Raw genomic sequence first — 11,857 nt, 5'->3', positions numbered from 1 at the left:
CTAACATCAACACGAACAGAAACACCCAAATGTATCCTCTGTGAAAACTCTCGTTTAATCAACACAAGCAGTAGCAGCAGCCGCTAGTAGTAATAGTAGTAGTAATAGCAGCAGCAGTAGTAGTAGTAGTAGTAGTAGTGTGGTGTAAGTGGGAGGGATGTGCTGCTGCTACTGCTGATAGCGGTGGTGATAATGACGTCGACGATAATGGTGGTGATGCTGGTGGTGGTGGTGTGGTGGAGTGAAACATATCGTTTCTTGTAACGCTGGCTGGCTGGCTGGCTGGCTGGCTGGCTGGCTGGCTGGCTGGCTGGCTGGCTGGTGATGGTCATGGTGGTGGTGGTGGTGGTGGTGGTGGTGGTGGGTGGGTGGGTGACCGGTTATGCTGGTGATGATGCTGATTATAATGACAGTGATGATGCTGATGATGATGGAAAATGGTGGTGGTGGTGAGGTGATGGGGGTTGTTAATGGTAATGATGATGGTGGTGATTGATTAAGATAGTTGTGTGATGATGGCGGCGGCGGCGGTGGTGGTGGTGGTGGTGTTGGTGGAAAGTAGAGATGGAGGGGAAGGTAAACGTAGCTGCAGATGATGATAGTAATGTTAATGCTGCTGATGATGATGATGATACGGCAGCAGAAAGAATATCATTGTTTCTACTGTTGGCTGGTAAAGCTGGTGATTGGTAGAGGTGGGGATGCAGGCTGACTAATTGGTTCAGATGTTCTCTTTCCAATATCATGTCTCGGGTTCGATCCTACTTCAAGACCTCTTTTACTCTTTTACTTGTTTCAGTCATTTTGACTGCGGCCATGCTGGAGCACCGCCTTTAGTCGAGCAAATCGACCCCGGGACTTATTCTTTTGGAAGCCTAGTACTTATTCCATCGGTCTCTTTTTGCCGAACCGCTACGTTACGGGAACGTAAACACACCAGCATCGGTTGTCAAGCGATGATGGCGGGACAAACACAGACACACAAGCACACAATAACCACATATATACGACGGGCTTCTTTCAGTTTCCGTCTACCAAATCCACTCACAAGGCTTTGGTCGGCCTGAGGCTATAGTAGAAGACACTTGCCCAAGGTGCCACGCAGTGGGACTGGACCCGGAACCATGTGGTAAGTAAGCAAGCTACTTACCACATAGCCACTCCTTTAGGAAAGTTTTTTTTAAAAATTTTATAATAATAATAATTATTATTATTTTGTCATAGCCTCGGATTAATCTCAGGCAGGTGAGAGAAATTCGATGTACGGAAACTTCGTTGAAGCCTTTCCGTCTGGTAATATCTCCTAATTTCAACGGTTCGACCTCGACAAGCAGAATGTCTCGCTGGTGCTACTTGGAAGAAAAAACGGTAAAGGTATATGTCTGAGGAATAATATTCTTTCCTTCTTTTGGCTCAAGGCCAGCAATTTTGTGGGCCGGGGAAGTCGATTATATCAATCCCCAGTGTTTAACTGGTACTTATTTTAACGACTCCGAAAGGATGAAAAGGAAAAGTCGACCTCGGCGGATTTCTGAAAAATATTAGAACCACTTTTCAGAGACTATAATATGTTGCACATTGTACCAGTAATTAAAAAGGGGTCGACTACGTCGAACCCTGCGTCTCATTCTTTCAACCAGAAAATTATTGATACAGGGCACATACGTTTGAAATTATATTCAGTTTTAAACAAGTAGCTACGAAAGTTGATCGTATAACTGAATGCTCATCGTCGAAATCGACGGTGGATCCACTGATGATAATAACAGTGGTGGTGGTAGTGGTGGTGGTGGTGGTGGAGGAGCTGGTGGTAGTGTTGATGCTGGTGGTTAATGTGGTGACGGAAGCAAAGAATATTATGCTAGTAATGTTGTTTGTTGGTGGCTAGGTGATGGTTATATGTTGTTGGCGGGGACGGTGAATGACGTTGACAGAGACAGTAGAAATACTGTCAGCAGTCGGTGGTGTCGGAGAAGGGGACATTTCATCTGTGGCGGCCGTGGCGGGGGAGGCAGTAGTGGTGGTGACGGTGGTGGTTGTGCTGGTGCTGGTGGTGAACGATTCGAGAACGATTCTGGTGATGATAGGAACAGCAGCGGAGATTTCGTTGCCTGTACTTTGGCTGTTAAATGTTTGTGCTGGTGTTGACCGTGCTGGTGATGACGGCGACGATTGCTGATCATGGTTGATGGTGATGATGATGCTGATGCTGATGATCATAAAGGTTTAGATTTCATTGCTGGAGGTGGTGGAGAAGATAAAAAATAGTCCTAGTGTTGTTTGTCTTTGTTGTTACGCCAGCATCATCTCCATCGCCCTGCAAAGTCAGCCTTCATCGAGTAGGCCTGTTTCAAAAGCGTTTTGAAGTGTGGCCATCGTAACCATCCATTTTCTTTTTCTTTTGGCGTTGTTGTTTTTTTTTTTTTTTTTTGGGGGGGGGGGTCCCCATCTTTTGCACAGCTAGGAGACTCTGTGATTGTACATGCTTTCCTAAAACACGATGTGAATTCAAAGGAGATATAGCTACTATTTCTAGCAGATCGAGCTACTATGTATAGAGCTGATAGTAAGTAGCATTGAAACGTTCGTGAGTGAAGATTCCCATGATAATAATGATGATGATGATGATAATGAAGGGGGGGGGAGGCCAATAGTGATTATTTAAGGAGAGTTTTGCCGCCACTGATTGCGGCGGCGGCGGTGTAGATTCTGATACCGGTGATGTGATGATGAAATAGGTGGTGATGGTGGTGGTCGGCGGGAGGTAATGATAGTCGTAACAGCAGTAGTGGTGGTGATTTTGATTGCGCTGACGGTAACGTCGGTTCGAATGTCAGCGATGAATGACAATTAGTAATTAAATAAAAGCTTGCAGTAGTTTTCATGTTTAATAATAACGATGACAAGCTTCTCTTGTTCGACCAAAGAAAAAAAGCTCTGACACTGAACAGATAGGTCAATCACTAAAACTGTTCCAGTTGTGACCATCCCGTCTTAGTAGAAGTGTTATATATATACATATATATATATATATATATATATATATATATATATATATATATATATATATATCTGCTTGTTTGCTGTACCTTGTTTATCATTTTATCCATGTTCTTTTGCAACGTCATGTACCCAGTTATGTATCTATATGTACACGTAGATGAAGGTATGTACATACATGTACATATATATGCATATACTCATATATTGTTTATATATATATATATATATATATATATATATATATATATATATATATATATATGAAATGCGTAGACGAACGGAAAACAGAGATAATGGCAAATTGAAAAGCATAGTAAATGCACAAAGGAAAACATAAACAGAAGGTCCCCTACTCTTGGGACTCCTCATCAGTCGTCGGCCAGGGGGTCAAACGCAATTTCGTGCCTTTTTTTATATATGTATGTATATATATATATATATATATATATATATAGTTTTAGGGAATATACTCATTTATTGTGCTTTTAAATATTAATTTTTCTATATGTGATAGTGGATTTTCATCGATGAGTTCTTGAAACTTGGTTATTTTCCCTAAAACTATATATTTTATATATATTTTATCTATAAAGCTCAATTTAATTTTAATGAGTTTTTACCTGTAATTTGGATTTTGTCCCTAATATTATTATTATATATATATGGGAGAATTTACGAAAAAAAACAACAGACGAGGACAGGTGGTGTAAACAACAAGAGGATGTATTAGTTTAACGCTCGGGAATATATATATATATATATATATATATATATATATATATATATATATATATAATGCTTCTTTATGCAACGTGTCCAGTTTGGCTGCTATTTCATCCACAACGAATACTCACGTTTATGTCTGAGGTATTGTACTATTTCGCCGTGGGTCAGCCCTGATTGAGTGCACAGCCCTTGTAATGAGAAAAAAAAAACATTCCTTCCATAACTATTCATTCATGTTGATGTTGCAGTTGCTGATGTTTTGGGATATCAAAGAATGCCCTCTCTTTTTTTCTTCATTGTCCCCGTCTCGTTCTAATCAAGATAAGTAAATAAATAAATAGATAAGGTTAGGATTGTGATTTGAAGATTTGGTTGTTATTTCTAGGAGGACAGACGAGCAGCCACTTAAACGCTCCCTTGCTGCTTGGGGTTTCTATCAGTTATAGCGTGGTTGCTGTAGCAGCAATTATTAATGGAGGAGAAGAAAGAGGTGTGGGAACAGAGAGGGCTGGGAAGAGATAGAATTAGTGAAGGAGAAAACACAATGAAAGAAAGAGAAACGGAAATTATACCAAAAACAACCAAAAAATAGAATATGTGTGTGTATATACATGTATGTATGTATGTATGTACGTATGTATGTATGTATGTATGTATGTATTATTCGTCTCCAGGCCAGTGTTAATTGAGCAGACCCTATCATCAAAGGCATTCCAGCCATGACTATCCCATCTGTTTTTGTTTTGGTGGAGGGCATGGAACTTAATGAAATGGAACTCTAAAAGAGTTCCTCGTTTTAAACAATGTAGAGAACGGGTTGTGTAAAATTTGGCTGCTATTTCTAGCAGGTTGAGATTAGAGGCAATTCTCTTTAGTTCAGTGTGTGTGTGTGTGAGGTGTATGGGAGATTTTTGTTTTTTTAGTAATTGTTATTGTGTTATTGTTGAACCCCAGGTTAGCTTCCACTGAGTAGGCCTATGGTATTTCTAAGCCAGGATTTTAAGGTTTGCAGTGTGTATGTAATTAGAGGGGCGATTTGACAGCTATCTTTCGCAGGTTTTAGTGACCACGTAGTGGTTCCCTCGCTGCTTTAGTGGTTCGTGTTTGTGTACGAGTACGGTGGTTAGGCATGCAGACTCGCTAAAGAGAGAGAGGGAGAGAGAGAGGGAGAGAGAGGGAGAGAGAGAGAGAGAGGGAGAGAGAGAGAGATAAATGATATTGCAGAGTTAGAGAGAAAGAGAGGAGAAAGAAGTGAAAGGTACATACATACACACACAAGCACGGACACAGGTGCGCGCATACACACATACATATACACACACACACACACATATATACACACACACATTTATATATTTGAAGAGAGAAAGAAAGAGAGTTTTATGATAGAGAGAAAGCTGCGTAAAACGAAAAAGAGAAAGATCGATAGAGGGAAGGATGCGATAGAACATCAATGACATATGCTGAGAAATGAAGGAGTGATGGTGAATAAGAAACAGAGAGAGGAGGAGGAGGGACAGACTCAAGAGAAAAGAGAGGGAGTAATAGAAACAACGAGAGAGAGAAAGATTAGACAGACAGACAGATAGATAGATAGATAGATAGATAGATAGATAGAGGTTACAGCACATACGTACGTACAGAAATATTAGTATGTGTATGTTATGGTACGTTTGTACGCGTGTGAAGAGAAACAGAGAAAAATGAGGTTGATAGAGCGAGCAGAGAAACAACGAGAGAGAGAGAGAGAGTTAGAGCAGAGAGGAGAGGGAAGAGGTGGAGGGGGGAAGGATCAGTGAGGGTGGTGTGGATAACAGAACGAGAAACTTTTACAAACGTCTTCGTTTAGAATGGACTTACCGTTTCTTCTCCCGAGAATGTATACACAATAACATTGCGATAATAAGAGTGTGTGGTGGTGTATATATACATATACTTTTACACACACACACATATATATATATATATATATACATATATATAAATAATTATATACATACACACACACATACACACACACACAGATACATATTACAGCTGGGAGCGTGTGTGTTGTGTGTGCGTGTGTGTGTGTGTATATATATATATATACATACGTAAGTGTTTACCTCTTTGTATATACGTATATATACATACACACATTAAAAAAAATAAAAAAAACCACATATCAAAACAATGTAAGTACCCGACTTCAATAATAATAATAATGATGATGATGATGATAATGTTGATGATGATGATGATGATGATGATAATGTTGATGGTGGTGGTGGTGATGGTGGTGTTGACGATGAATAAGTGCAATGACAATTAAGTTGATGCTGATGTTGATGATGATGTTGATGACGATGTTAAATGAAATGATGCTGGTTGTTAGATGATGATGGTGGTGGTGGTGAGATGTAACGGTAGGATTGATAGTACTTTATTAATTTCTGAGTATTTAGCTGCTGCTTCTAGCAAATCTCATTACCTCGTCACAGACAGTTTGCGTTTAACGAATGATAGAATTGAATTATTACCTGAGTATATTGAACTTAATGGATTAACCCATCACCCCAAAGTCGATGCTTGGTATACCCTCCACCTCTTCCGTCTTCTCATCATCCTCATCACATTGTTTTTCAAGTTTTCTTACACTTTTTCCATCATTTTTATCACATATGTATTTTTTGTTTTTGTTGTGTGTATGTGTGTGTGTGTGTGTGTGTGTGTGGTAACTAAGATACTCGTAATACAAGGTATATGTGAATTCATCTAATCGTGCCAGCTTCCGTTAGTGAGAGTGCTCTATAACTAGTTAGACGTTTGTTGGTTGGGGCGGTAGTGGGGGCTATAACCAATCTCTATGAAATAGAACAAACAATAATAGGCGCAGGAGTGGCTGTGTGGTAAAGTAGTAAGTAGCTTGCTTACCAACCACATGGTTCCGGGTTCATTCCCACTGCGTGGCACTTTGGGCAAGTGTCTTCTACTATAGCCTCGGGCCGACCGAAACCTTGTGAGTGGATTTGGTAGACGGAAACTGAAAGAAGCCCGTCGTGTTTATATATATATATATATATATATATATATGTGTGTGTTTGTGTGTGTGTGTTTGTGTGTGTTTTATCCCCACCATCACTTGACAACCGATGCTGGTGTGTTTACGTCCCCGTAACTTAATAGCTCAACAAAGAGACCGATAGAATAAGTACTAGGCTTGCAAAGAATAAGTCGTGGGGTCGATTTGCTCGACCAAAGGCGGTGCTCCAGCATGGTCGCAGTCAAATGACTCAAACAAATAAAGGAGTGAAAGAGTAAAGAGTAAGTGAACGAACACATGAACGAGTAACCGTATATGCGTGTGCCTACGTTTTTATATATATATATATATATATATATATATATATATATATATATATATATATATATATACATATATATATATATATGCATACAGGCACACTCTTTCCCATATATATATTATTGTGTCGAGAGAGAGAGTCATTCTGATTTAATACCTTATTAATTAACACTCTCACCGGTTCGATTTCCATTCGTTTACTTATTTTTTCTAAAATTTTCGTTGCTTATATAATATATATATCTGCAGCCCTCAAGTTTATCCAAAGTGAATTTAAATTAATAATTACATGCCATTATTTATAGCTGTATATGCCTTCGAGTTTCACCGCTACACTAAACTGTTACACACGCACACACTCTAATATATGCTAACCTTACTTTCTTCTTGTATTTCATTTCTCACTTTCGTTTATTTATTTCCTGTCACTTTGTTTTTGTCTGTGTATATACATACATACATACATACATACACACACACACACATAGTATATATTTTTTCAGTTTCCTTTTCCGTTCCTTGCATTTAGTGAAAAATATACTATTTCCCCCACCCCACACCGCCCCCACCTTTTTTTTTTGTATTTTTTTCATAACTTTTCTCTAACCCTTTACTTCCTGCCCATAATATTTTTTACTTTTATTTTAGATATTTTGTTCCATTCACATTTCTTTCTTTTGTATTTCGCCAGCCACTTATCTCGCTCAACATCAAATTGCGAAGGAAGAGAGACTTATCGTAGTCTCTCGTAGTCCCTTCTTCCCTCGCAACATGCTCGAAATAACAGCTTTACATCCCTTTCAAATTTACACGGAACACTCAGAATGAATGCGTTTGTTAGTATGAAAATATATATATATAAAGCGGTATGGTTATAACTGAAATACCTTTTGATCATAACTCTATTTGATAAGAGGTGACTTGAGGGCTGAACAACAATAACAACAACAACAGCATTTTGCCGGTCTACGCAAGTGATGTTCTTTAGACCAGATGTTGTCTGTCTGTACACAAGTTCCATCTACTGCCACAGCCCGTTGTTGTTGTCCGAATAACTTCTGTCTGGCTGTGTCTCTGTCTCTCTTTCTCGCTCTCTCTCTATCTCTCTCTCTCTCGATATAACGGAATACGCAAAAGCATTACTGAGACTGTAATTTGTCTGCAACAGTAGCAACAATAACATTGTTTATCAGTTACTACAAACCACGGCTATAATAAAGTCATCATAGTAAGCATCGCTATTGTTATATTAGTGGAGAAGAAAGGTAAAGTTTCTCTTTCTTTCTCTCTCTCTCTCTCTCTCTCTCTCTTTCTTACATATACTCTCCCTCCCACCGTTTATCCTCTCACACACTCTCTTTCTCTAACCCCCTCCCATACACATGCACAAGCGTACTGTGAGTTTGGTTCGAGTACACACGAGTATCTGACGAACAAACGCACATGCGAAATTAGAGGATTTTGAGTAACTTCTCGACAGCTTTCAGCCCCTAAAATTATGTGTTTGCGCGTGTGCGTGCGTGTATATATGTGTGTATGTATGTGTGTTTATGTGTGTATGTTTATAGTAGTGCGTGTTTATAAATGTGTGTATATATGTATGTGTATATATGTGTGTGTGCACGTATATATATATATATATATATATATATATATACTCATACACACATGCACGAGAGAGATACGGACAAGGTTTGAAGGAGAATCGACTGAGTGTTGCTAAAAAATTATATAGCAACCAGGACAGTGAAAATATATCGTTTAAAATACAACAGAAAGTGTGTGCGTTTGTGTGTGCACACACGCTTGCGTGTATGCATTACGCATAAACGTGTGCGTGCGTATGCGCATGTGCGCGCGTGCAATGTATATATTGCACATTAACGCGTGCCTTATTATTATTATTTTTTTTTTTTTCGTATTTCTTTTATTTCATTTGCCGTTTTTAAACAGATGCTCTTCTCTTATTCTTGTTGTAAATACTGATGTTGTTTAAACACACGTTGGCTGCTATCTTGCAGACTATACGTTGCATGCAAGTCAAATGTGTGGTTTTTTTTTGGGGGGGGGGGTTATTATTATTTTCAAAGACAGGAAGGGTCTCACTTTTAGAGAGAATTGTTTGCTATTTCTTGCAAGTCGGTTGACTAGGTAGAAACTTCATCGTTGACTGACAGAAACCGTACTTTTTTTTTCTCTATTTTTTTATTTTTTAAACTCCATATTTTAGTGTAGAAAATAATGTCTTTCGAGTTTGTTTACTTTCAGCCGTTAATTTGTTCCTTTAAAGTTTACCACTTTCTTTTATTCCCGATTTCAAAGTTCTTTCTTCGCTGTAATGTTTTCTTTCTGTAATTATTAAAAATACTTTCTCGTGTTATTATTATAAAGTTGGCAGAATCGTTAGCTCGCTGGACAGAGATAAGAGAGAGAGAGAAAAAAAAAACATGCTTAGCAGCATTTCTTCCCGTTTTGCGGTTTGAGTTCAATTTCCACCGAGGTCGATTTTGCATTTTATCCTTTCGTGGTCGATAAATTAAGTACCAATGAACTAGTGGAGTCAATTTAATCAACATGCCCCTCCCCTCCAAATTCCAGGCCTTGTTCCTTTAGTAGAAAGGATTATTATGAAGGTGGCAGAATCGTTCGCGTACCGGACTAAAAGAAATGCTCGGCGGCATTTCTTCCGGTTTTTGCGTTCTTACTTCAAATTCCGCCGGGTTCAAAACTGCATTTCGTCCTTTCGTTGTCGATAAAAGTAAAGGAACGGTTGAATACAAGGGTCGAATGTAAAACGACAAGCCCCTCCCCACAAAATTCTCAGAACTTGTATTAATAGTAGAAAGAATTATTTTCCAGCTGGCAGAATCGTTATGCACGCCGGAAAAAAATACCTAACAGTAATGTCTTCCGGTTCTTTTACGTTCTAAGTTCAAATGCCGCCGAGGTCAATTTACCTTTCATCCTTTTGGAATCGATAAAATAAAATACCGATAAAGAATTGATCTAAACAGACTAACCGCATTCTCCTAAAATTGCCTTGTGCCAAAATCTGAAACCAATATTGTCTTATATTTATGTCACTTTCTCACTTTGTATCTATCTACATATCTACATACCCCTTTCCATCAATCTGTTTCTCACATCGTTATACACACACATCTTCCTAAATACCTTTATACTTCATTGTCTGTGTCCATTCATCCATATGCATGTATGCATGCATGTTTGTGTATAATTGTGTGTGTGCATGTGTGTGTAAATGTGTATGCCTGTGTATGTACATGCGTGTATCTATATACACCTAATAATCTATTTATCTACTTTTCTCCAAATATACCGATCTATCTGTGCCTTCCTACCCACATACATATCTAAATTTCTCCTCTATTTAAGTTTTTTCTTTTTTTCTTTTTGTTATTCTGTCTCCGCCATATGCACACGTATACAGGGTTGGCCAAAAGTCACCCGACAGTAAATCAAAATTCCACAAATACTTAATATTCAATTTTATTTATTCTTTCAGTTTGAACAATTTTCATGTTGTTTCATATTTGGATGCTTTTATTAAGCAAAATGAATTTTGGAATTAAACGGTTTTGATTTACCCTCTATACATGCATACATACATACATACATAAACCTTATATATGACCAAAATGTTTTGTACACACAGAGAGGAGCGAGTGAAGAAACGAAAGTAGCATGTGATGAGAATAGACGTTTGTACCTTATACAACCACGAAACTTTAAGTCATGTGAAGCTGAGTCAAACTGTTAACACACACACACACACACACACACACACACACACACACACACACACTATCATCTTTATTCCTCACCATTAATCCGTTTTCATGCTCCCATATTATATTTAATCCTCTAAAAAAAAAAATAATAATAATAATTATCATTATTATTATTATTGTTATTATTATTATTATTATTATTTACGTATTTTCTGTTTATTTTGTAACTTTCATTTCTTTTCAGTAACTTTAAATCGTAATTGTTCAATTTTAATATATCTGCGTCCACGTTGTTATTTTACTCAGAATTATAACTTTATTCATCAATCTACAAACACAAACATCTCAGAGACAGACAGACAGACAGACAGATAGATAGATAGATAGATAGATAAAGAGAGATTATGTGTTTAGGCCTGGCTGAGTGGTTAAGAAATTTGCTTGGCAATCAATATAGTTTCTGGTTCGGTCTCACTGTATCGCTTATTGGACAAGTGTCTTTTACCATTGTTCCGAGTCAAGCGAATCCTTGTAAGTGAAACCGGGTTGAGGGGGAAAACTATATGGAAGCCCACTGGATGGATTGTACCTGTGTTTCAAAGATTGTACTTGTATGTCACTCGCTGTATCACACTGATTGTTTTTTTTTTGTGTGTTTGTTCCCCACCCCCACCCCGAGGATCGCCTTAAGGTTATAAACACATGTAAGAAATACTCAACTATTTACTTACATGCTTTTCGAATGAGTTTAATTATTCATTCCGTTGATCGAGCAGTTGGAGTAATTAACTTCGGAATCAATTGGTGGTCTGCTGTGGGATCGAACCTGTGACTGTCGTTGATATGCGAACTTGTTAGTCACACGTCTGCATATGCGTCTAGTTATAGTTTCCATTTTATTGTGTCTGATGGTATAGCTATTCTTTTTAATTACCCATATATTCTTAACAGTCTATGATTTTGTTTAAATCTGTTCATCGTGCCTTTTGAAATACAGTTCTATGCCGTAAGCCATTTTACCCTCGTAGCC

The 11,857-nt window shown here is 38.1% G+C and overlaps 1 protein-coding gene across 5 annotated transcripts in view; it reads left to right on the top strand.

The window, feature by feature from the left end:
* Positions 1–11,857, top strand: part of LOC106884261 (uncharacterized) — a 541,049-nt gene that overhangs the window by 58,190 nt on the left and 471,002 nt on the right. Inside the window, exon 1 of one of the 5 annotated variants that reach the window (XM_052966074.2) lies at positions 5,171–5,906. The exons of 3 other annotated variants lie outside the window; for them this stretch is intronic. The gene's annotated coding sequence lies outside the window, so the exon portion shown is untranslated. Of the gene's footprint in view, positions 1–5,170; positions 5,907–7,759; positions 8,341–11,857 lie in introns of those variants that run through there. One more of the 5 variants, XM_052966076.2, reaches the window with a different exon arrangement.

Source organism: Octopus bimaculoides, chromosome 3, assembly GCF_046866305.1.
Source record: "Octopus bimaculoides isolate indiv1 chromosome 3, ASM4686630v1, whole genome shotgun sequence".
In the NCBI taxonomy this organism is placed as follows: domain Eukaryota; kingdom Metazoa; phylum Mollusca; class Cephalopoda; order Octopoda; family Octopodidae; genus Octopus; species Octopus bimaculoides.
This window is presented reverse-complemented; position numbering and strand designations above follow the sequence as displayed.